Source organism: Bufo bufo, chromosome 4 (genome assembly GCF_905171765.1).
Source record: "Bufo bufo chromosome 4, aBufBuf1.1, whole genome shotgun sequence".
Taxonomy (NCBI): domain Eukaryota; kingdom Metazoa; phylum Chordata; class Amphibia; order Anura; family Bufonidae; genus Bufo; species Bufo bufo.
The window spans coordinates 83436526-83462639 of NC_053392.1; the positions used below are offsets into that span (position 1 = coordinate 83436526).

Genomic DNA, 26114 nt, shown 5'->3' on the forward strand with positions numbered 1-26114 from the left:
ACTGTGTACAGTTCTGGGCTCCTGTGAACAAGGCAGACATAGCAGAGCTGGAGAGGGTTCAGAGGAGGGCAACTAAAGTAATAACTGGAATGGAGCAACTACAGTACCCTGAAAGATTATCAAAATTAGGGTTATTCACTTTAGAAAAAAGATGACTGAGGGGAGATCTAATTACTATGTATAAATATATCAGGGGTCAGTACAGAGATCTATCCCATCATCTATTTATCCCCAGGACTGTGACTGTGACGAGGGGACATCCTCTGCGTTTTGAGGAAAGAAGGTTTGTACACAAACATAGAAAAGGATTCTTTACGGTAAGAGCAGTGAGACTATGGAACTCTCTGCCTGAGGAGGTGGTGATGGTGAGTACAATAAAGGAATTCATGAGGGGCCTGGATGTATTTCTGGAGCGTAATAATATTACAGGCTATAGTTACTAGAGAGGGGTCGTTGATCCAGGGAGTTATTCTGATTGTCTGATTGGAGTCGGGAAGGAATTTTTTATTCCCCTAAAGTGGGAAAAATTGGCATCTACCTCAGTTTTTTTTTTGCCTTCCTCTGGATCAACTTGCAGGATAGCAGGCTGAACTGGATAGACAAATGTCTTTTTTCGGCCTTATGTACAATGTTACTATAACAAACTCCTATCAGAATTTTATTATTGTTTTTCCCAACATGTATTTCTATCCACAGTGACTCCACATGTTAATTTCCCTCTCTTATATCTACCCCAAGTGTGGGCTTTAGACAGAACTTTACATAAGGGTAAAACCCTCCTCCTTTCCATTTTTATGATCCTTTTTAGCTATCATCCAGCCATGTCTTACTTTTTCTTGCAGCTGTAGTGGGAATAATGTGAACCCTTTGGAATGATATGGATTTCTGCACAAATTGGTCATAAAATGTGATCTGATCTTCATCTAAGTCACAACAATAGACAATCAGTCTGCTTAAACTAATAACACACAAAGAATTAATGGTTACCATGTTTTTATTGAACACACCATGTAAACATTCACAGTGCAGGTGGAAAAAGTATGTGAACCCTTGGATTTAATAACTGGTTAAGGAACCTCCTTTGGCAGCAATAACTTCAACCACATTTTTTCCTTAATATTGAATATTTATGAACTCTTTGATTGTAGAGCACCACCAATGATGCACTAAGGTGTTTCCACTAAAGAGTGATATATTATACATATTAGTGCAGAGTAGTGCCAACCTACCTCTCCTAGGATTTACTGTATTTATGAATCTGCTTCTAGAATTCACCCATGTATTTTCGATCTACAGATATTGTATGTCACTATTACATGTGTTCAGTCTACACTAATCAAATACTGATAAAAGTGTATGATGTATCACCTGACTAAGTAGCCTATTGATTAGCCACCATGACTGATGAGGCTTGAAAAGTCGCATGTAATATCACAAGGAATCATCATCACAACACAAAAGAAGAACATGTGGGATGAAGAAATGGCAGTTCTCCAATGTTATGACCCCGGGGCTGTTACATTCCCATTCATGTAAAAATAAAGCTATCCATTGACTGAGGGTAGGTAGGAGTGGGCTGGACCTGCTTCCTGCCAAGAAGGGGAGTTCCTGAGGAGTTACAGAGTGGAGAGGAGGCAACTTGCAGTGCTCCTGCTCCTGTTACCTAAATCTCCACAGTGAATCATTCCAAATTGTCCTCAAGTAAAGCCTTGAGAGTCCCGACAGCAGACTGACCTGCTACTTCTGCATCTACAGACACTGTTGTAAGGTGAGAGACTATAGCCAAGCCACCCATCACCAAACAACTACTAAGCCAATATCACCTAAGTGCTGAATTATCACCAACCAACCTGCCTTCATATCCTTGCTGGTGCCATAGAAGAATTGCACTCTTCAGTGCTATAATTCCACTGCACCAATTCCCAGGAAGCAACGGCCTGAGGGAGTACACCATGGCACAACACTTCATTAGGGCCACTGCCACTCCTGTCCTATACCTCGGCTCCTCAGTGGGTCGCTGCGCTTCCTAAATCCGCAAAGCTGTAGTGTGACTTCTGATGGTTCTACTTCTTCTAATATTGAGGTTCCTCAGGGCTCTGTTCCATCTAATCTTTTTGACACAGTTGGAAACACATCATTCCCCCTCTGTCATTATCCTACCAGGTGATCACTGCCTGTTCCCTATGTGGGGATTCGATCTGGTAGGCAGGTTAGCGGACGCAGTATAGAGGCAACAACAAAGTCTTTGAATTAAACAGTTCACTGTTTATTCACACATTAAGTAAATGACAAAACAAAAAGTCAGTTTCAACGAAAACAGTCACCTTGTGATTCTGGTGTTCGTTCACACCATGCAGCAAAGAAGAAGTCATTGGACAAAGCAGAATCCACCTGCTTTCAAACCAACAAGGTAGCAGGCCTTCATCCAGTCCCAAACTCCCAGGTCCCAACACAGAGACTGACAGAGCTCCACTGTCAGAGAGGAGTAATCCACTCTCAGCTGACACTGCTGGCTCGGTTTTTTATAGGCCAGCCAAGACCCGGCCTGGAACGTGGGGAGTAGTCACCCACCCATCACTTTGGCTACTCCCAGTGATAGCCGTCCCAGATCAGCTATACAGCCATACCAAAATAGCAAAGTGTCAATCAGCATTAGCTGCCGCTGACACTTAAAAATACCGGCTCTTACTTCACCGAGTCCAGGAACTTCGGTGACACATACCTTCCGTCAACAATGGACCCTTGTGCCTTCCTACACCTGCTACTTATCTTACTTATTTTATATAGTATGCATTGGTTTTTGCTGGTGCAGTAAATAATGTCACACTTTTTTTTTTACTGCTTCTTAGCATTTTTAACAGCTTTAATACCTTTTTTTTATTATAACAACTTAAACTTGTTTTCATGGTTGTTTTGGCGTTTTTCAGCTCTGATATAGAGGCCTATAGGAAAACCACTAAAAAAAGGCATACTAGAGCATGCTATGATGCGATAGAAAGATAAAAAAAAAAGGTAAAAAACACCTAAACATACTGTGATGCAGAAAAAATACTATAAAGTAACATTAACCCGTAAAAAAATGCTAAAAAGCCACAAAAAAAGTTGCAAGAAAAGTACGGTAACAGTAAAAATGTAAAAAATACAAAATGAGACCTGTATGAAACCACCCTTAATCTGGCATTTGATAACTCAAAGTCTGACAATTTAGCACTAGCTTCTACCATAAAACCGCAATATATTGTAATTTGAAGGGACAGATTATGAGATTTCCTGGATTATCACTGTACATTATTAGTCTGAGCAGAGACATTTATAGCTTCTTTCTGCTGTCAAACCACTCTTTCCTGAAGGTTTTCTACCCTTACGAGTGAACCCGATCTAATTTTCTATGGCTGTGTGATAATCCAGAATATTAGATCATTTAGCTTCTATTATGTTGAAAGAATGAAGAGGTAAAAGAGCCCTCCAACATTATCTTTTTGCCTGTTCCTGATCTAACCTTGTGTGGAGAACTGCAGACCCATTCAAGTGGAGCAAGCAGTTCTACAAATAAATCCCATATAAACTGACATTGTGCACAGTTTGGGACATTCTCTGGAGAGGGGTCTTCTGGTTTACCTGATGAGGAGAGATTTTCCTCGTCTTTGTCATTTATTTGGCAAAAGATTCAGGGTAATCTGAAGAGGATGAGTGAGAGATATAAGCATGTGGCGGATAGGAGACGTGTGCCTGGTCCGGACCTGAATGTGGGTGATCTGGTGTGGTTGTCTACCAAGAATATCAAACTGAAGGTTCCCTCCTGGAAGTTGGGTCCTAAGTTTATTGGGCCGTACAAGATCTTGTCCGTCATCAATCCCATTGCCTTCCATCTTGATCTTCCTCAGACTTGGAAGATACATAATGTTTTTCATAGGTCCCTATTAAAACTTTATGTCCAACCCACTGTACCCTCCTCTTTGCCTCCTCCTCCGATTTTTGTTGATGGTAATCTTGAATTTCAGGTCTCTAGGATTGTGGATTCTCGCATTATCCACGGTTCTCTCCAGTACCTCGTTCATTGGGAGGGTTATGGTCCTGAGGAGAGGATCTGGGTCCCAGTGGCGGACATTAAGGCCACTCGTCTCATCAGGGCTTTCCATAGGTCTCATCCTGAGAAGGTGGGCTCTGAGTGTCCAGAGTCCACCCATAGAGGGAGGGGTATTGTCACCGCCAGTTCTGCCAGACCTTCTCACAGACGTCCTTCTCTACCTCTTGCATGACTTTCTTTGTTTTGGTTTCAATTTGTCATCTCCTTTCCTTCTCCCAGGTGTCACCTATTTAGACTAATCGTCTCCCTTTATATACCCTCCCATACTGCCTCAATTTGCGGTTTATACGACTTGCTGGATGAAGTGTTCACTGCTGGAGGTTGCTGCTGCTGTTTGCTCAGATAAGTCTTTTAATGTATTGTGTTTCGGGATCAAGCCAGTCGGACGTTTATTCATAAGTTCCAGCTATCTGCAACATCATCCGTGACAGTGTCTCTGAAAACCCCCAAATTCATCCGGTTGCTTCTGCCCTGTGTCACATGATCAATAAATACTAGGAACCCAGTGCCACTGGCAGCCATGCATGCCCAAGCCATCACACTACCTCCGCCGTGTTTTACAGATGATGTGGTATGCTTTGGATCATGAGTTGTACCATGCCTTCGCCATACTTTTTTCCTTCCATCATTCTGGTAGAGGATGTTCTTTGTTTCATCTGTCCAAAGAATGTTCTTCCAGAAGTGTGCTGGCTTTTTAAGAAGTTTTTTTAGCAAAGTCCCATCTAGCCTTCTTATTCATTTTTTTTTTAATTTAAAATATTTATATTTTTTATGCCTTTTATAATACAAAATTAAAATGCAATTTGACAATACAAAATCTGAGTTCATCAATATACACTCTAAAATGAAAACAGTCATCATAATAAATTATAAATCACTGTACTCAAAAACAGTACAAAAATAGTAAGCAATCTGTTCTATTTTGGGGGGTTACCAAACTCCCCTCTGAGCTCCACATTACTTATACTCAGACCTCTCATTGTCTGTTCAAATTAATTTATCCCCCACCTTAAATCAACCCCCCTCAATCTCCCCGCCCTATGATGGCTGTCTCGGTGGGCACCATAATCGATCCCCCCAAAGGATATACATTATTTAAGTGGCGACTGCACCGCCCATCAGAGACTGATTCTACTACTTATTGCATATTCCTCAAACCTCTTGATCCTGACCAATACATTTTTCCACTCGATAATATTGGGTGCTTTTTGTTGCCCCACTCTCTTGCGATAATAACTCTTGCCACCAAAAGACCTCTTATCCAGACTTTTTTTTTCCTTTTCCCCCTAATTGATAGTGGGATACTGCCCAGGACAGCCACTTCCGGTTTCAGTGGGAGGGATACTAGGGACTCTGCACTTAGGAGACCAAAAACCTCTCTCCAAAAGGATTGCATTTTTAAACAACTCCATATCAGATGCATATAAATCGGCAGCCTCTTCTCTACATTTCCAACAATTTGATTTTCGTTCTTTGTAGATCTTACTTAGCATTAATGGAGCCATATATATTCTATGTAAAATATTAAATTATCCTAAAGTTACTAGAAATTGTTGCCCTTTTTACCATTCTAATGTGTTTAATCCTATATCCTTTGCCCATTTTTCCTAACTGTTAAACTTTATTATTTTACCCAACCCCTTCCTTATTATCCTATACACTTGAGAGATAGTGACCCTAGTTGTCGTGCATTGATAGCAAAAATCTATAAATTCATGTTTAGTTGTGATAAAGTATTCCCTACTTTGTGTAGCTTCAAAAGCATGTTTTAATTGGTGATACCGAAACCGACTCATTAAGTCTAAATTTGTTCCCAGACATAACTATTTTAGTACTCTTATTTCCCCATTCTTAACTAACTGTGATACATAAATGATACCATACTTTTCCCAATACTTGTATTCTGCAATTGACTGAAATTCTCTCAGATTGCTATTCCACCACAAAGGTGAAAAATGTGAGGTGTTCAAGATTCTCAATATTCTTTTAATTTTTCCCCAGACCAAATCAACCATTCGACATATTGGGCACTTTTTCCCCTTTATTTTTAATAAATCCAGTCTCTAATATGCTAAATATATTATAATTTGGGCCATTAAAGCCCCTTTGTAGATATTCTTTTATATTATTCCCCCCGGATTTTAGCCACTGAACTTGAGAGGCCAAATAATATCCACGGAAAAAGGGAACAGATAGCCCCCCATCCTCTTCCGCTAACCAAAGATATTTTAGTTTTAGTTTTACCCTTTTTCTTCCCCAGATTAAGTCATTCAGCAGCCGTTCCAGATGGTTAAATAAACAATCTTCCATCCAGACTGGACAGTCCGCCAAAATATACAAAATCTGGGGAAGTAACACCATTTTTATTAATGCAATTCTGTCCGCTTGTCCTATCAATAATTTCTGCTAAACACTTATTTTACTTTTACATCTAATCAACAAAGGAGAGAGATTTAATTTCGTAAAATCTAGGATACTTGCACTCAGCTTTACACCTAAATAGTCAAAAGATTCCATAAGTTTTAATACCCTAATTTCTGCGCAGTTAAGTAGAGGTGCCTTATCAAGCGGCAACAATACTGATTTGGCCCAATTGATTTTATATCCCGAAATATCACTAAACTTATTTATTAGTTCCATAAGATGAGACAACTGAGATGTTGGATTCTCCAAGAAGATTAAAATATCATCTGCATACATACTAATCTTATTGGAGGTCCCATTCATACCAAAGCCTTTAATCGTTTCATCCGATCTGATTTTAGCTGCCAACGGTTCTATAAATAGAGCAAACAATAAAGGGGAGAGAGGGCATCCCTGTCTTGTTCCTCTATGCAACTCTATTTTCTCCGACCATACTCCATTAATGTTTATTCTAGCTTTGGGATGGTTATATAGAATCTGGACCCACTTGATAAAGAATTGGCCCAGATTCATTCTATGCATTACTTTCCAGAGATATTCCCACTCCACTCTGTCAAACGCCTTCTCCGTGTCTAATGACAGGATGGGGCGGGAGCCCCGCCCCTCTTCAACCTGCATATTCAAAAAAGCTCTACGTATGCTGGATTGTACCAATCTCTTGGGTATGAACCCAGTCTGATCTGGATGAATTAGCCTGTCTAGAACTCCCTTTAGTCTATTAGCGAATATTTTTGCGCAGATTTTATAGTCTGTATTTAACAGAGCTAACTGGCGGTATGCCCCTGTCTCTCTTTCATCCTTATGCTTTTTTAGAATAAGTGTAATCACAGCTTAAGATAGAGATGAAGGGAGTTCACCAGTCTGATAGGTTTTGTTTAAAACCTGTAGTAACATTGGCAGGATTATGTCTCCGTACTGACGGTAGATTTCAAACGGGAGCCCGTTAGTCACTGGAGAAGAATTTCCCCAGATGGTCTTGACAGCCTCAGATAATTCCTTTAACTCTATAGGCCGATTTATTTTTTTTACATTCCTCCTCTGTTCATTTAGGGAGATTGATGTTCTCTAAGAACTTTTCAACGACTCCATCCTGCTGCTTATTGTTATTTGTATATAAGGTTTTATATTACTTAACGAACTCCCGCTCAATCTCCTCTGGGCGCATAGTAACCACCCCATTTTCCAATCTGATGTTTTTTATTCTACTAATACACTTTCTTGATTTTGGATCAAAGATGATAAAAGATTTCCAGGTTTCCCTGCCTGAGAGAAGTATTTAGCTCCTGTAAAAAACACCCTATGTTGTGCTTTTTCTGATAAATAATTTTTGTACTCCAGTCTAGCTTCTTCAAACTGAAATTGTACAACAGAATTCGTATTATTGACTATATCTCCCTGTAGGGACTGTACCCTTCATTTTAAGGTTAGTTCTTTTGCCGCATATTCTTTTTTTTTTACAGTTAATTTTAGCTATATAAACTCCACGCAAGAACGCTTTAAAGGAATCCCATACAAACTGCATAGGTGCCGACGGAGCATTCAATAGCCAAAATTCCCGGATCTCATTTGTTATTGTGGCGAAACCAAGGATTATGGGCCCTCTCAGCCCATGCTAAACTTAAACCCCATGGCGATTTGACTGTGTTTGTGGCATCTGAGCGCTGTTCGGATATATTGAGCGCTCAGATCCAAGCCATCTGGGGATAAGTTGAATGTGGGGGTTCTGTTCAGTTTGATAGGAGTTATGTATTTTTGTGTAGTTTTGCTGTTGTGAATATAGGTATTTTCTGTATCTAGTTGGCTTACCACACCCAGTTAAGCCAATTATCTCACACAGCCTAACTCTGTAAAAACTGGTTTTGGGCAGAAAAGCCATGCTTTCTTTGGTCACAAAGGACTTTTACTAACTTTGAACCCCTGGTCTAATTTGTGCCATTTTTGGATATGTTAAATGTCTATGTTTTATGCAATAGCTGCACAGTTAAATATTCTTATGTCTTTTATTGTCTTTTGCTACCATGTGGCTAATGAAGTTTTGCCTATGCCCTTGGAGATAAATTGGATTACTTCCCAATTGTCTCCGGGACAGAAGACATTGTGTAAAACTGTGTATTCTCCTGCCTGTGATAATTACATTAACCCATTGTGTAAGGTAATTGTATCACAGGCAGAGGGGAGGATTTTGTGTAGGAGTATCTGAGTGTATTGTACGTGTTTACTGGTTGTTTTACAAAACCCTGTGGGTGGTACTAATGTGTATATAAGAACAATAAACCCACAGCTCTGGCTGTCCACTGCTTTACGCTCAACACAGAGCTTGGTCTCGTTCTTGGGGGGATTCACTGTATGCTGTTAGAGACTGATTGCTAGGAGTGTAAGCCGCTTGGGTGCTTTCCTATTCGTCTTCCCTTGTATGCCGTTCAGGAGCTTGGTGTTCTGTAAGTAGCTGTGCCTGTAGATCTGGAAGGGGAAGATCGTCTAAACGGTTTTAACCCCTTTTATGCCCGGGGTGTCGTTACAGTTATATTTTCCTGCTCCTTAAGCCAATGGGGGTTTAGTCGGAAACTTCTACTTTTCTTCTTTTGATGCCCCATTTTAATCGTTACCACTGTTGGAGAATGGTCGGAGATCGTATGTATTTCACACTTCATTTTCATTACCACATTTAGAAAGTCATGGTTAGCTAAAGCTAGATCTATTCTAGACATCACTGTATTCGCTTGACTAAAACAAGAAAATACTCTTTTTTTTCTCCGTACAGGTATCGCCAAATGTCCGTCAATGCCATTTCCCAGCAGACCCTTCTTAGCGGTGTTAATTAATCTTTATTTGATTTATATGCATGGTCCTTAGAAAATCTCTCTTACTCTAAGTTCATTACATCATTAAAGTCCCCGGTTACCGGGCACCTTGCTCTAAAGCCAATAATGTCCGCCAGGTATGACAAGACAGACATAGAAAATGGTGGAGGAACATACACAAATGCCAATATACAAACAGTACTGTTTAACTGACAATGCAGAAAAACAAATCTACCTTCTCTATCGATTCTGTGGGCTATTGGAATATGGTCCACACTCCTGTGGACATAAACACTAACACCCCGGGAGTAGGCTGAGCAGCAAGCATGGTAATCATATTTTGCCCATTTCCTTTTTGCAATGCTGATATTCATATATGTAAGATGCGTTTCAAGGAGGCATATAATCGCGGGAAGACGAGACGCCACTACGTAAAACATGCATCCGCCGCAGCGGGGAAAGGGGAGAGAGAGAGAGCACCCCATATTAGTGACCAACAAGACCCCATCCCCCCACCCTCCCCATCCGCCACCCAGCTACCCTCCCTTCCCAATCACCCCCCCTTCCCCATCCTGGCCAAACAAACCCGACATTTTGCCAACCTCTTACCCATCGCCCCTCCCTCCCACCACCACACCCGACCCCCCTTTAAATATGATTTTACTTATATCACATTTATATAATCAAGAGCCTATCCCCCTACCATCCAACCACTCTCGAACCTCCTCGGGTTGAGTGAAAAAATGTGCTTGATCCTGATAGATCACTCTCAATTTAGAAGGATAGAACAAAAAATATTTGATCTTAGCTACCGCCATTCTCTTCTTGACTTCTCTAAATTCTCGACGTTTAGATTGGGGTGCCCTCGAATAATCCGGGTAGATTTCTATTTTCCTTCCATTATATTCTAAAGGTGGGAGATTTAAAATTTTTCATAATAATGTCCCTATCTCGGGTATTTATTTATCATTTTGGCCAGAATTGCTCTTGGTGGGCTCCCGACCGGTAACTGTTTGTTTGGTGTCCAGTGGGCTCTCTCCACTGAGAACCACACAGAAAATCGATCCACACCAAACACTTCCAGCAACCATTGCTGGACAAACCCACTTGGGTCTTCTCCTTCAGCCCCTTCAGGGAACCCAACCAGGCGTATATTCGCTCTACGGGATCTATCCTCCATTTCAGTAACTCTTTCCTGTAGTGCTTTCTTTTCTGTTTCAATTACCTTCATTCTATTCTTCGTCCCATCCACCTCCTCTTTTAAATCCCTTGTAACCACCTGAAGATCCTTAACTTTCTCACGTACTATATTCGTCTCGTCTTTAATCAAAGACAAGTCTGCTTGTACTATAGAGATTTTTGCTGACAGATCTCCCAATGCTAGACTCGATTGCTGTAAAGCATTCAGGATATCTGTCAGTTTCTTATCCACCAATTCTATCCTGTCCTCCATTGGGGCACTCTTGTTACTCTTCCCCTCAACTCTATCACTTGCTTCCTCTATATTTTGTGGGTCTATCAGGTCAACTTTATTTTCTTTATTACCCTTCTGATTTGTTCTGGTCTTATATTGTGGTGATTTAAAAAATGTATCCATTTTTGAAATTGGGCTACCTCTACTTACACCCAGAGACTTCCTATTTGATACCTTTGGGGGCATTATATTATCAGGAAGAAACCCTGGGTGTATAGACAGGAAAGAAAGAAAGGAAAAAAAAAATACTAAAGAGACACCCCCCCCAAAAAAAGAGGGAGAATGGGGAAAAAAACAACAACCTCTCCCCGCACGCCGGGCAGAGTCTCAAGTTTCTGTATACCACAGTCCGTCTCACATATATTTTTACTCCCAACAATTACACATTCCTTTTAGACACTGTGCATTACAACTGCCGTTTTTTACGGCGGAGATTAGTCCATCCTGTTTAGTTGAATAAAGTTAGTAGGTTAGAGTTCCACAAGCGACAAAAATTGTTAGAGAGTATTAATCTTTCAGGAGAGTTCCAATTTGCTAAGGCTTGGGAATCAACCCTCAAAGAAGTCACGGCGGGGATTAGTCCATCCTAGTTAGCTGAATAAAGTTAGTAGGTTAGAGTTCCACAAGCGACAAAAATTGTTAGAGAATGTTAATCTTCCAGGAGAGTTCCAACTTGCTAATACTTGGGAATCAACCCTCAAAGCAGTCACTCTCGCATTCATCCGCCGAGCTAAAGAGAAACGTATCCAGTACGCCAAATGTGCAAATTGCTACACACCAACAAACAGCCACACTGAGCACAACAGGAGGTTCAGGTGCTATGTTAGAAATACTCCCGCTGGTTTTATGCACCTTAGTGTGTTGCACAATTTAAGCCAAGTTTTATTCACCAGAAAAATCCATCTCGATTCTATTCTAGACATTTTGTCCACATGGTTCCCACCCCTCCAATCCAATTCGACCTTCTCAATCGCTGGGGTGGGAACCATGTGGACAAAATGTCTAGAATAGAATCGAGATGGATTTTTGAGCTGGATAGCCTTGTCCCACACGGACTAAATGCTGAATTCAAAATTTTTGTTTTTTTATAGACATAAGAGGCCCCTGGGTGGGTGCCTGTCCACTGATGCGCAGTCGGATGGTATCTGTCTTACGTACATCCGACATTTTAAAAATATGAGTATTTATACGATGAGGATCATGTTAAATATTAAAAAAGAGGAAATAAGGGTATATCTTGGGAAAGAATTGAGATAACTTCATCCAAGTTGTTAGAAAGTCTTTTTAGCAGCATTGGACAAAAAAACGCATTGGGGGAAAAAAAAAACACATGAGAACTGCACCACTACCGCATATGCGTTTTTTTGCTCAAAAGCAAAATTTTGATATATCACATCTGTGTGACAGATGCAACAATTTTGATTAACAACACTAATGACACCACAATTGGTTCTACTGTATATATCAAAATCTGGGCCAGATTTTCTATCTGACCGCCATCACGGTCCAAGACAGGATTTTGTTCCTACTGGAAAGAAGTCAGAACTCATAAGACTTCGAAACGCGTCTGTGAGTAATCTGGACCCTCCAATACCACCATTTCTGCGTACGCTACAGACTACCAGGACTTATACCTCTTTTCCATCTGCTGGTTGAGAACAGATTTGTCCCGTGCCTGTTAAAGAACTGCCTGGAGCGTATCGTTCCATTACACCTTGATTGGAGCAACCCAGGATCTGAGCACGAGAGACGCTGAAACAACGGAGACCAGATGTCACGACCATGGTCATGGTCGTGACTCCTAAACCACATGCTGTTGCCTGCGGTCTCGTGTGGTTGTTTCAACCACAGGTGAGGGCCGCTTGTATGTTGCCTCACTTGTGGTTGCCGTGGGCAACATGTTCTTATGATGTGCTGGGCAGCTTGCTGCTATGTGCATGCGGTTTCACCTGGCTTTATTAGGTGTGCCTTGTGTTTGTCTGGTGTGCACAGGGTTTTAGTTATATGTGCACTTTCTCCTTTAAGTGGCTGTCTTCCCTTCCCTGGTGTGAGAAGGGTTAATTCCCTTCTGTGTGTGTGAACACTGGGTGTGTCTGTGTGGGTGTGGCTACTTGGGCTATAAAGCCTCAGTGGAGACCTGAAGCTGAGAGGTACTCCAGCCTTGTTTGTAAGCTGGAGGCACCCTCCTGGTTAGTACCATCTGCCACTGAGAGCCACCCTTGTGGTCATAAATCTTGTTTGATGTTATGAAGATGTGTCTGTGGTATGCTTGTTTATTGCAGCTTATGGTCCTGGGTTCCTGTGTGATGTGTGGGGTGTGCTGTGTCTGTTTGTGTTTTAGGACAGCAGCACTTGCACATGGGTTCCAGGCTTTGTATCTGTGGCAGGTGGATGTTGTGCTTATGGCATTTACCTGCCATTGCCATAAGTTGTATATGTTCCCCTTTATTGTAGCCTGGCCTGTGAGACTCCTGTTCCTCCGTGTCTAGGAGGAACAGGTCGTCTTACCCTGCTCCTAGCTTTAGGGATCTGCGGAGGGTTACTAGGGATCCGAGGTTCCGGAGCATGAGCCCTCCTACCTTCAAGGTCGGCATGCAGCTAGGAGTCAGGGTCAGATTAGGGATGCGATAGGAGGTGACCTGCTCCCTAATTCTTTGCTCCTGGCCAAGCAGCGACCACCATCTTCCGTCATCGCACGGCTGAGGGTTTTCCCCATCCTCAGCCGTGACACCAGAGGGGAAAAAAAGCCATACGTCGCTTTGGAGGTATGGGAGTAGTACAGCTTATAAAGAGGAGGGACGCCACCAGAGAGCTGGAACCCCGAATTAAGCTGCGATAACTTGTGAATTATTACACAGAAGTTTCTATTACGAAATATTGACTTTGTGAGCTGCTCGAATATATGGTGTTGGATAGATACAACACCTGTAACTCACAGCCAATAACTGAACCGAAACTACATTTTTTCTTTCTGTGGAAATCACACAAACGTATTTCAACCTGTTAAACGGAGATCGCTAATGCCGAATATCCGGTGATCATCCGATCGAAGATCCGGCCTGAACGATCATTTGTGAATTGCGGTTATCGAATATATTACGGTCATCGAATATATGGTGATGATCTGATCGAAATCCTGCTATAACGATCATTATAATCGATGACCAGATAATATTGTGGTGGACTTATTACTTGCTGCTAGGCCTATAGGCTCTATCAGTTACCCTATACCTCAGCTAGCTATATATCCAATAGTCATTTTAGTGATGTTTTAATATTGATTGTTTTATTATTGTGTGTTTTATTTTCTGTACAATATACGTATCTTGTATGACCATTTTAGATTTATGACCTTTTAAGATTTGTGACCTGTAGAACAATATAATATAATAAAATTAAATATTTGAGCAGTACTCCGGATATATGAGTGCCATATCTTCCACAATTGTCTTTTTACTATAACCCTCTGGTGTGTGGAGTTCACACTGAGATATTGAGCACCACTTCATCCCCATTGAATAGTAGAGCCACCCCATTCTGCCAACATACTTTGTTATATTGTCAGAGAAACTGTTCCCTACATGGAACAATTGCACGAGTCTTCAGAGAAAATCACTGCTAGTGACCTCTATGTTATATTAGTGACTTATTCAGTGGCAGATTGGTCACAGACCTTACAGGAAATTTCCTGGTGGGCCGATGCCCAGGGGGTCACCTGACTACTCCTCACGTCCGGCCAGTGAAAGTTTTTGGGGATGTATTTTGTGATGGACTGTGGTATTTGGCTCTGTTGGGATTATATAATGTGCCACAATATGGTATTGCTGGCCCTGCCTTCCATCAATTTGGACCTGACTACAAAACTGGCCACTTTGAGTATTTTTTCCAGGGCCACTTTAAGTTCCCAGTCTGCCCCTGGGCTTATTATTATGATGCTGTGTCGTCTAAATATCACACACTATAGCAACACAGTTACATAAACACAGTCCACTGAGGAAGGGGCAAGTTCAGACCCCGAAACGCATCTGGTTATAGCAGCTACAGGATTCAAAGGAGCCGATATATGGCATGATGTTCTGAAAGACCTCACAGAAATAACTGCTTTCATCTAAGGAACAGTGAAACAGGCGCGCGCCTTACTACTATAAAAGCCACAAGCTGTTACAGCCTCCGATACTTCCCCCTACCAGATCACGTGGACAAATCCAGATCACGTGACCGGAGATCATGTGAGTAAGCAGGAAGGTCCTATACATCCACCCGGACGCTGTGGACCGCACGCAGACTTGGTCCATCCTACAGAGACTGTATTACCACACTTGTCATCTGGAGGGGTAACGTAAAGAACATTAATATACTGTATATTCATCTGCTTATGCCCCAACTGGACACCCATTGTCCGTACCAGCACGGAGTCTAGTTGTATTGGGCAGTATGCTGCAGCGATATTGGGCAGCGGGCTGCAAACAACGCATCTGTGGCGAATCAATACCATCCTGTAGCCACCTAGCAGTTGTTGGCCTTTGTCTGGAACGTTGTCAATTGACATTGTGGAGTGGTATACACTTATATATTTTATATTTTATGTGATATTGTGGACTGGAGTCCAATCACCTACTATATCTCACTGTCCTATTGCGAGGTGATTCGTAGTGACCCCCTCATTTACTATCACATTGAGGCAGTAGCGCTAGTTATAATCACGAGTAGTCAGCTGGCTAGCTGAAAAACGCCGTATCAATTAGGGATTTGTGATATATTTGATTGTATTTAGGCATTTTTAACGTTTGAGTATTGTTAAAATTACCTTTTCTTTTATATGTGATACTATATGTTTAACATTTTACTGATATGTTAATTGATTTAATTAATACATTTTAGTAACTAGTTATATACCGCATCCAGCATCTATCTGTGTCCATTTGGTTCCAGATAGTCGAGTGCCCCCTTCACTCTTTTATCACAGTTACATAAATATGCCAGCCATTGTGCCAGTATTACAGGAAGTTGGGTCATATAAGGATAATGTAAAGCTCAGTAGCTGAAACGCCAAAATATACAACTGCATGCACATCAGTCCCTAATGCCAGGCTTATTGCAGTGTAATGCAAAAGTGCAAACAGAAGAAGGGCAATGAATAATGATAGCTATATATCCACCGAACCTCAGTAGTATTCTTATTAGTACCACACATAGGGCTTTCTGTTTAATATTTTATATGGCAACCATTATGATGACTGATCTGCTATACAGGGAGTGCAGAATTATTAGGCAAGTTGTATTTTTGAGGATTAATTTTATTATTGAACAACAACCATGTTCTCAATGAACCCAAAAAACTCATTAATATCAAAGCTGAATATTTTTGGAAGTAGTTTTTAGTTTGTTTTTAGTTTTAGCTATTTTAGGGGGATATCTGTGTGTGCAGGTGACTATTACTGTGCATAATTATTAGGCAACTTAACAAAAAACAAATATATACCCATTTCAATTATTTATTTTTACCAGTGAAACCAATATAACATCTCAACATTCACAAATATACATTTCTGACATTCAAAAACAAAACAAAAACAAATCAGTGACCAATATAGCCACCTTTCTTTGCAAGGACACTCAAAAGCCTGCCATCCATGGATTCTGTCAGTGTTTTGATCTGTTCACCATCAACATTGCGTGCAGCAGCAACCACAGCCTCCCAGACACTGTTCAGAGAGGTGTACTGTTTTCCCTCCTTGTAAATCTCACATTTGATGATGGACCACAGGTTCTCAATGGGGTTCAGATCAGGTGAACAAGGAGGCCATGTCATTAGATTTTCTTCTTTTATACCCTTTCTTGCCAGCCACGCTGTGGAGTACTTGGACGCGTGTGATGGAGCATTGTCCTGCATGAAAATCATGTTTTTCTTGAATGATGCAGACTTCTTCCTGTACCACTGCTTAAAGAAGGTGTCTTCCAGAAACTGGCAGTAGGACTGGGAGTTGAGCTTGACTCCATCCTCAACCCGAAAAGGCCCCACAAGCTCATCTTTGATGATACCAGCCCAAACCAGTACTCCACCTCCACCTTGCTGGCGTCTGAGTCGGACTGGAGCTCTCTGCCCTTTATCAATCCAGCCACGGGCCCATCCATCTGGCCCATCAAGACTCACTCTCATTTCATCAGTCCATAAAACCTTAGAAAAATCAGTCTTGAGATATTTCTTGGCCCAGTCTTGACGTTTCAGCTTGTGTGTCTTGTTCAGTGGTGGTCGTCTTTCAGCCTTTCTTACCTTGGCCATGTCTCTGAGTATTGCACACCTTGTGCTTTTGGGCACTCCAGTGATGTTGCAGCTCTGAAATATGGCCAAACTGGTGGCAAGTGGCATCTTGGCAGCTGCACGCTTGACTTTTCTCAGTTCATGGGCAGTTATTTTGCGCCTTGGTTTTTCCACACGCTTCTTGCGACCCTGTTGACTATTTTGAATGAAACGCTTGATTGTTCGATGATCACGCTTCAGAAGCTTTGCAATTTTAAGAGTGCTGCATCCCTCTGCAAGATATCTCACTATTTTTGACTTTTCTGAGCCTGTCAAGTCCTTATTTTGACCCATTTTGCCAAAGGAAAGGAAGTTGCCTAATAATTATGCACACCTAATATAGGGTGTTGATGTCATTAGACCACACCCCTTCTCATTACAGAGATGCACATCACCTAATATGCTTAATTGGTAGTAGGCTTTCGAGCCTATACAGCTTGGAGTAAGACAACATGCATAAAGAGGATGATGTGGTCAAAATACTCATTTGCCTAATAATTCTGCACGCAGTGTAGAGATGTCAGATATTGCAGGTTCAAGTGTGTAGAAGAGTTGAGTTTGCCATCTTGACATAAGTCACCCTGATATCAGGCTATGTTAATGTGCAGGACCTATGTAACAGCGGCTGCTGTGCGCCTCTGTTCCCCTGCTTAATGCCGCGGTCCCGGGCGCCATGTTCAGCGGTGATCAGCTGCCAGGGTTCACTTTCAGCTCTGGCCACAGCATGCTTGCTGCGTGTTTCATGCAGCATTTCCTTAAAGGGACGGCGCGCTTCTCTTCCTGTGTTTTATGGGTTGGATCATGTGACTTTGCCAGCCAATCCTAGCCCTCCTACACATATATAAGCGGCTCAGCCCCCTTCCTAGATGTCTCAGTGTCAAGGTCCTTGTGTCCTGCTAAGGTTCCTGATATCCGCTTGTGTTCCTGACTCGTAGTTGTGTTCCTGGACTTTGCTACCTGTTTGATTCCTGCCTGCTTACCTTGACTCTCCTGTTGCTGATCTGGATTGCCTGACCTGTACCTGTGCCGCCTGCCCTGACCTTTTGCCTGTCTGACTTTGCCTCTGACTTATCCTTTAGTCCTGCACTGTTGCTCCTGGTAACAACTCAGCCTGCTGACAACGCCTGTACCTCTTGTATCTTTCTCAGGTACCTTCTGGTCCGCCTAGACCAGCTGCCTCGTGTGCCTATCCTCCTCAAGAGGTAGCGACCTGGTGTCCCCTTCGGGAAAGTCTATCCCCACCATCAGGGGTACTGTGAAGATCGAATGGTTCACTTAGACAATACCCTTAGAGGAGGTAGGACATGTGGCACAGTGGGTTCACACCCACTGGTTTGTGACAGTACACTGAGGCCATGGACCCTGCTGATCACCCCAAGCCTGTCATTCAGGAATTGTTACATTAAGTGAGGCGTCAGAGCGAACGTCAGGATGTCATGATGCAGTTCATGCAAAATGTTGCTGCTCGTCTGGATGCCATCTCTTCTCCAGCTACTGCAGGGTCACCAGTCTCTGCTACTCCTGCAAATTCCACACCGGTGAATCCGGATTTGTGTGCTGCTGGTGTGCAACTCCCTCTGCCATCACGCTATAGTGGAGATCCAAAAACCTTGTCGTGGATTCCTGAACCAGTGTCTGATCCACTTTGAGTTGCATGGGCAGAAGTTTCCCACTGAGCGGTCCAAGGTTGCCTTCATTGTGTCCCCACTGTCTGATAAGGCCCTGGCTTGGGAAAATCCTATTTGGGAATATGGAGATCCAGAGAACACTAATCTGCAGTCTTTCTTGGCTACCTACCGGCTGGTCTTTCAAGAGCCCGGACGCACGTCCTCTGCAGCATCAACTCTGCTGCGTCTACGACAGGGTTCCTTGTCTGTGGGTCAGTATGCCATTCAGTTTTGTAACCTGGCTGCTGAACTTGCATGGAACAATGAGGCTCAACTGGCAGTGTTTTGGTAGGGCCTTTTTTGACCGAATTAAGGATCAATTAGCTGGTTGGGACCGTCCGTCTACTCTGAATGACCTGATCATCTTGGCCACAAGGATAGATATGCGTTTCAGGGAATGTTCTAGGGAGGCCGCAGGCACCAGAAGGCCACCCCGTTTGGCCCTATCCTTCCAGAGGCCGATTCTTCCTCTAGTGTCCATCCCATCTGAAGAGCCCATGCAAATAGAGCGCCTTCGATTGTCTGACCAGGAACGATTACGCCTCAAAGCAGAGAACCTGTGTCTGTATTGTGGAGGCAAGGCCCACTTTGTGCGTAATTGTCCACTAAAGCTGGAAAAAGCCAATGTCTAGGGTCAGTTGGAGAGGTGTTCCTAGACAAGGAGATGTCCTCTCCGAAACTTTCAGTTCCGGTGACTTTCTCACAAGGGAGTCACACTGTCTGTGCCTGCATTCTTGGACTCTGGGTCAGCCGGTAACTTCATTCAGCAAGCTCTGGTCCATCAGTACCGGCTTCCTACCATCCATCTAGAAAGGCCTCTGTCCGTGTCTTCCATAAATGGACTGCCTGCCAATCCCTGAACCTGTGCTCTCTGTTACTTTGCCCCTTAAGTTGCAAATAGAGGTTCTGCATTCAGAGATGATCTCCTATGTGCTGCCAGCGTCCGTGAATCTGGTTATCCTTGGTTTTCCCTGGCTGTGTCAGCACACTCCAGTCCTGTAATAAAACAATAAAATACTTCCAGTCCGTAAATAGATGGAATGTGCAGCGAGTCTCCAAAGTGATGTGGGTTCAGTTCACATGAAGCATAAATGGACAAATGAGAACGCTCGTTTTCCCTCCTCTTAGATTGCAGGTGTATTCCCTCTCACCACGTCAAGAGAAGACCCGGGTCCACAGACGTCCTTTCCCATACAATGGTCTGTGGAACATCAAAGTGCGCCAATAGTGAAATACCGCTACTCTGATTCTATTGTGAATGCACTATTATACTCACAAGCGCAAGCGGGTTAAGGCGCATCAGGTGAAGTCAAGTCTTCTTTTTCCTATAATCCTAGGGAAAGGGTTGCTTCCATAGTGAAATACCATGAATAGATTTATAAAAAGAAGTTTATTATACTCACAAGCGTCTTTTTTAAAACATGCATATAATAAAATATCCTGCGTCCTCACAGCCCGACCCGGGTTTCGCACCTATGGCTTCGTTAGGGGGTTGTGAATATAATAGCACATTCACAATAGAATCAGGGTAGGGGTATTTCACTATTAGCGCACTTTGATGTTCCACAGGACGTTGTATAGTAAAGGACGTCTGTGGACCCCGGTCTTCTCTTGACGTGGTTAGAGGAAATAGACCTGCAATCTAAGAGGAGGGAAAACGGGAGGTCTCATTGGTCCATTTACACTCCAGTTCTGGACTGGCACTCCGGTCAGATTCTGCATTGGGGATCATCCTGCCAGTCCACCTGCTTATCAGAGGTCCAACCTGCTTCCTCGCCTACTGTACCTGTAGACCTGCCTGGACTTTCACAGCAGTATGCCAGTTTTGCGGATTTCTTCAGTAAGAAAGAGGCCGAGACCCTGCCTCCTCATCGTTCTTATGATTGTCCGATTGACCTTCTGCCTGGTGCCATTCCTCCTCGTGGTCGAGTCTACCCGCTCTCACATCCTGAGACCCAAGTGATGTCTGATTACATCAAGGAGAATCTCGAGAGGGGGTTTATCCGGAATTCTACTTCACCAGCTGGTGTCGGGTTCTTCTTTGTGCAGAAAAAAGATGGATCCTTATGGTCCTATATCGACTATCGAGGTCTGAATAAGGTCACAGTCAACAATCGATACCCTCTTCCGCTAATCTCCAAACTCTTTGACAGGACCTGGGGAGCTATGGTCTTCACAAAATTCGACCTGCGCGGTGCATGCAACCTTATCTGCATTCGAAAGGGTGATGAGTTGAAAACTGCTTTCAAGACTCGTGATGGACACTACGAGTATCTCGCCATGCCCTTTGGTCTGTGCAATTCTCCCACAGTATTCCAGGAGTTGGTAAACGATATTTTCCGGTATCTGCTCTATGTCTGGGTCATAGTGTACCTGGACGATATACTGATCTATTCTCCAGATTTAAATGGATTCTGTCATGAGATTTTACCCCTATAACCTAAACATATGCTCATGTCCGGAGTAATAAGAATCCTAAGCTGGCATTATTAAACTTCACTGTGGCTCTCCAGAGCTTAGAGGTAAACTGGACTCCGCGATCGGAAACAATATGCCAAAGGTCCTTGTGTCCTGCTAAGGTACCTGATATCCACTGGTGTTCCTGACTCGTACTTGTGTTCCTGGACTCTTCTAACTGTTTGATCCCTGCCTGCTTACCTTGACTCTCCTGTTGCCGACTCGGATTGCCTGACCTGTACCTATGCCGCCTGCCCTGACCTGTTGCCTGTCTGAATTCGCCTCTGCCTCATCCTTCAGACCTGCACTGCTGCTCCTGGTAATGACCCAGGCTGCTGACGACACTTGTAGCTCTGGTACTTTTCTCAGGTACCTCCTGGAGCAGCTGCGATATGTGCCTATCCTCCTCAAGAGGTAGAGACCTGGTGTTCCCCTCAGGAAAGTCTATCCCCACCATCAGGGGTACTGTGAAGATCAGAGGTTCACTTAGACAACGCCCTTAGAGGATGTAGGACACGTGGCACAGTGGGCTCACACCTGCTGGTTTGTGACTAGTGTTGATCACAAATATTTTAATCGCTTATTTTTATCGCTAATATCGGCACTTTGAGAATTCGCGATGTAGAATATAGTGCTATATATATTCGTAACCGCAAATATTCTAGATTTTTTTCATCAGTAACCTGCAGGACCTATGTAACACCTTCTTGCTTGTGGGCCAATGAGAAGGCTGCAATATCTTTGTCAGAGCTTAGCAACATCCCTAGCAACCAATAGAAAAGTTGCCTACCCCTTTACTATATAAGAAGCTCCCCAGCAGCCATTGTCTGCAGTTTTCTTGCAGTTCTCAGAGAGAGCAGTGACATTGCTGTGCTCTGTGCTTTCATCTGGATCATATTTCTTATCCAATTACATTAGATAGTTAGCTTTTATATATATATATATATATATATATATATATATATATATATTACAGATAGTTAGTGGGAGATAGTCCGTCCAGGTTATATCCTGATATAGTGTGGCTGATAGGTTCCAGTGCAGTGTGTTAGGTAGTGTGATAGGAATTACTGTTTCTCTGCTGTCCATACATACATGCTACAGACATACAAGTGGGGGAAATAATTATTTGACCCCTCACTGATTTTGTAAGTTTGTCCAATGACAAAGAAATGAAAAGTCTCAGAACAGTATCATTTCAATGGTAGGTTTATTGTAACAGTGGCAGATAGCACATCAAAAGGAAAATCGAAAAAATAACTTTAAATAAAAGATAGCAACTGATTTGCATTTCATTGAGTGAAATAAGTATTTGAACCCCTACCAACCATTAAGAGTTCTGGCTCCCACAGAGTGGTTAGACACTTCTACTCAATTAGTCACCCTCATTAAGGACACCTGTCTTAACTAGTCACCTGTATAAAAGACACCTGTCCACAGAATCAATCAATCAAGCAGACTCCAAACTCTCCAACATGGGAAAGACCAAAGAGCTGTCCAAGGATGTCAGAGACAAAATTGTAGACCTGCACAAGGCTGGAATGGGCTACAAAACCATTAGCAAGAAGCTGGGAGAGAAGGTGACAACTGTTGGTGCGATTGTTCGAAAATGGAAGGAGCACAAAATGACCATCAATCGACCTCGCTCTGGGGCTCCACGCAAGATCTCACCTCGTGGGGTGTCAATGGTTCTGAGAAAGGTGAAAAAGCATCCTAGAACTACACGGGAGGAGTTAGTTAATGACCTCAAATTAGCAGGGACCACAGTCACCAAGAAAACCATTGGAAACACATTACACCGCAATGGATTAAAATCCTGCAGGGCTCGCAAGGTCCCCCTGCTCAGGAAGGCACATGTGCAGGCCCGTCTGAAGTTTGCCAATGAACACCTGAATGATTCAGAGAGTGACTGGGAGAAGGTGCTGTGGTCTGATGAGACCAAAATAGAGCTCTTTGGCATTAACTCAACTCGCTGTGTTTGGAGGAAGAAAAATGCTGCCTATGACCCCCAAAACACCGTCCCCACCGTCAAGCATGGGGGTGGAAACATTTTGCTTTGGGGGTGTTTTTCTGCTAAGGGCACAGGACAACTTATTCGCATAAACGGGAAAATGGACGGAGCCATGTATCGTGAAATCCTGAGCGACAACCTCCTTCCCTCTGCCAGGAAACTGAAAATGGGTCGTGGATGGGTGTTCCAGCACGACAATGACCCAAAACATACAGCAAAGGAAACAAAGGAGTGGCTCAAGAAGAAGCACATTAAGGTCATGGAGTGGCCTAGTCAGTCTCCGGACCTTAATCCAATCGAAAACCTATGGAGGGAGCTCAAGCTCAGAGTTGCACAGAGACAGCCTCGAAACCTTAGGGATTTAGAGATGATCTGCAAAGAGGAGTGGACCAACATTCCTCCTAAAATGTGCGCAAACTTGGTCATCAATTACAAGAAACGTTTGACATCTGTGCTTGCAAACAAGGGTTTTTCCACCAAGTATTAAGTCTTTTTTTGTTAGAGGGTTCAAATACTTATTTCACTCAATGAAATGCAAATCAGTTGCTATCTTTTATTTAAAGTTATTTTTTCGATTTTCCTTTTGATGTGCTATCTGCCACTGTTACAATAAACCTACCATTGAAATGATACTGTTCTGAGACTTTTCATTTCTTTGTCATTGGACAAACTTACAAAATCAGTGAGGGGTCAAATAATTATTTCCCCCACTGTAGTGCTGTGATGTCACAACAATACTTAGTACACCAATCAGTAATATCTACTCAGACCTGATAAAATATGAAGTTGCATGTATTGCGCAAAAAATATGCGCATCATTAGTACCAATTTGCGCAATAGCAAAAATAATGACGAGATCACTAATTTTAGAATTTGCTAATTTATTGCGATTATACGAAAAATTTGCGAAATATCGAAAAAAATAATATTGCCTATGCCGCTCATCACTACTCATGACAACCTGTCACATGATATGACCTTACTTATCATCACACACAAAAGATACAACCTCCAAAAAGCTAATTGGCAAATTCTTGCTACATATAATTGTACACCGCAGAAATAGCACAACAGTCCCCTACTGACACTACTCTAATGTGGTAACTGTCGTTTTACATAGGACTCCAAAAACCTGTATATCAATCTTTCTAAATATATTTCATATCTATCTAGCTAATCTTAATCCTATATATATTGATCTATCTAATATGTACCGGTACTTATCTTTGTATATATATATATACACACACAATCTCATATCATATTAATCAATCTCATATCTATCTAAGGTATCTTTCTCATATCTATCGTCTCCTATCTATACCTGTGTATCCACCTAAACCATATACCTTTTGTCTGTCTATCCTATCTAGCTATCACTTATCTATCTAAATCATATCTATTATGTCAATCTTTCCATCTCTATCTATTTCTGTCTATCCATCTAAATCATATATATCACCTATCTATTTATCACTTATTTATCTATCTAAAACATATCTGTTATGTATCTATCATAAATTCGTGCAAGTAACTCTGTATTGCAATAAAGTTATAATTCACAAGAAGAAGATACACTGTAATTCACACAAGTCTGTGTAAACAATACATTACACAATGTCACATGGAGCAGGGCAGGGTTCCTCATTACAGAGGTGACTAATGAAGGTAGATACCTGTAAGGAGTGGAGGCATAATCCAGCCAGGTCCTGGCAGCTGACACTCTGCCCTCACTTCTCTTCCATGCACTCACTGGTGGGTTACAAGTCGCTGCTGGTCAGTCCTGAGTTACCCCTGAAGAATCCTAGAGGTCCTTGTGTCAAGCAGACAGTGCAGCCCTCCTTATATAAGATCCAGCCAGGACAGAGCTGCAGAAGAAGACTCCTCAGGGAGACAGGACTGGTGGTGTGGGTCTGGTAGCAGGGCAGTGTGGTGACAACTGCCTGGATGTGCTGCTTCTGGGAGGTGTTCCTACTACATTCCCAGCATGTCAAGCCGGGAGGAGGGGGGTGATAATCACTCCCACCTGCACTGACCAAACCCCACACACTATATAAGAGTGTAGAAATGATGGGGCTGCTAAGGAGACAGGAATGAATAATGTATAATCTGCTGAGTAACTGTGTCTTGATAATAAAGTAAAGAATAATAAAATGATAATAATGATGATAATAATTGAAACAGAATTCATTTTGATAATTCTAAGAAATCCTAGTAATAATTAGAGATGAGCGAATTTCCGCTTATGAAATTCGTTCACACTTCGTTTGTTGGTTAAAGGTGAATTGCGATATGGATTCCGTTACCAAATATGAAATCCGCACATCTCTAGTATTAATAATAATCATTACGTTGTATTTTATTACCATTTGAGATTTATTGTGATTATTAATAGTTGAGGTTAATTAATATCACCAGTTCACATTATCTTAATTTCCCTTTTTTCTTAATAATACTTACATTATCCCAATATTACTATTTTTATATTGGTAGCACAGATGTCCAGCATTTTTTATGTATTTTTCGAATAGTGCAATGTACGGTAATAATAAGAATCACAAGAATAAAATAGGAATTATTATTATTGTTTCTAGCGTATATATCCAGTGTTTCACAGGTGTACATCTATTAGTGATGAGCGGCATAGGCAATATTTGTTTTCGCATAATATTCGCAATAAATAAGTGAATTCTAGAATTCGTGATCACCAGTCATTATTTTCGCGATTGCGCAAATCGGCACTAATGAAAACATTTGCAATTAGAATATTCGCGATCAACACTACTTTCTATATAAATATTTTCCAATGCTATTTGTTACCTAGAAACATTTATTTCATTGTTGTTTTTGGCCCAATTAGAGAGGTAAAGAAAATGAATGAATATTTTTTGC

The 26114-nt window shown here is 42.1% G+C and overlaps 1 protein-coding gene across 2 annotated transcripts in view; it reads right to left on the bottom strand.

The window, feature by feature from the left end:
• The window catches only part of OPN5 (opsin 5), a 167048-nt gene extending 142044 nt beyond the window's left edge, over nt 1-25004 (bottom strand). For both annotated transcript variants that reach the window (XM_040430981.1, XM_040430980.1), the window contains exon 1: nt 24899-25004. The gene's annotated coding sequence lies outside the window, so the exon portion shown is untranslated. The remainder of the gene's footprint in view (nt 1-24898) is intronic.
• Nucleotides 25005-26114: the final 1110 nt, after the last annotated feature.